Consider the following 1,521-nt stretch of genomic DNA (forward strand, 5'->3'; position numbering starts at 1 on the left):
CCCCCCCCCCCAAAAAAAAAAACCAAACATGCACTGACTGTACATAAGAACTGGACCGAGTGACGTCCTCCGTGGTTTATTCTGGCTCCAACCAAATCAAGTCAACTTTTTCACTATATGGACGCCGCCATGTTGGAACCAGATGTTGTAATTAAGCAGTGATTAATCGACGTGTCTATGGCAACCACTCTCACCGATCAGGAGTGAGCTTGTTGGGAGGCCACGCCCCTTCCACAGACTACATGAAATCTTAACTGAACACATATAATAATAAAACTGAAAAATGTTTAGCATCCAGAAAATCGACTGATGATCAGCGCCGCCAGAACCGCCACCAGAACCGCCACCAGAACCGCTCTCAGATCCTCGGATCAAACATCCGCAGGTTTCTGTCTCATCACGAACTGACTGAAGACTTTTCCGGTCTCCTCCTTCCGCTCTGTAACCATCCAAACATGGAGATCCCAGCAGATCGCCGGGATAAGGATCAGGATCAGGATCAGAGCCGACCTCCATGGAGACGCACAGCTGCGTTTGTGCAGCACAGCCGCTGGTCTGGGGGTGGAGTGGGCTGCGCGGAGTGACAGCTCTGGGGGGGGGGTCCCGACACCCAGACTTCCCCTCCAACCAGTAATCTAAGAGGGAGGGGGGCAAATGTAGGTCAGGAGGGGCACGGTCGGCTCGCTCTGTGACTCGGAGGCTGCAGGAGGAGGAAGACTTCTGCTGCTGGGGGTGTCAGACCCCCCACCCAAGGCTTCTTCTGGAGACATGACCCCCCAGGAGAGAGCCGTGGAAGGTCCTCCTTCAAGACCCCCCAGACCCACAGAGACCGATCCGGTTCTGTCAGAACCGCCTTCGTCTGAGAGGAGGGGGGAACTGGTACCAGAGACAGCAGATTATAATCCAGGTAATCTGAGGAGATGTGTTTTTACTCATGGTCACAGACGCTCCAGTGAGAGTCAGAACCGGGTCCCAGATGCAGTCTGGACCGCGGTTCTGAAACCCCCCGGTGGGTTTGGAGGAAGAACAACAAGGGATGAAGAGAAGGAAACGGTCAGTTTGATTCTGGATCCTGAAGGAAACATTCACAAACTGAAGCAGAAAACTCTCAGAACCGGCAAGAGGTTTGACCCAAACGCATCATCAGAACCACCTGATCAGATCCTCACCTTCTCTGCCGACCTGAGGCTTTGGATCAGCATTCCCAAGGCAGGAATGATGAGGTATGGAACGGTCACCACTGAGAGAACATCTCCACAAATCTGAAGAATTCAAACCTTCAACGAACGGACGTCTGGTTCTGGAGCCGAACTCCGGTCCGAACTCAGCGGTCCTGATGGGAGTCCTCCTGACCCCCCCTGACCTCACAGCTGAGAACCGTCTCCATCTTCTCCTTCAGACTCACCTGCACAGGTGAGACCTCAAACTCCAAACTCTCAGGTGTTGTTAGCATCTGCGCACGCGCACACAAACCCCTCAAACTGATGGAGCCCAAAGATCAGGTTGGAGCTTCTTCAAAAT

Source organism: Oryzias melastigma, linkage group LG9, assembly GCF_002922805.2.
Source record: "Oryzias melastigma strain HK-1 linkage group LG9, ASM292280v2, whole genome shotgun sequence".
Taxonomy (NCBI): Eukaryota; Metazoa; Chordata; class Actinopteri; order Beloniformes; family Adrianichthyidae; genus Oryzias; species Oryzias melastigma.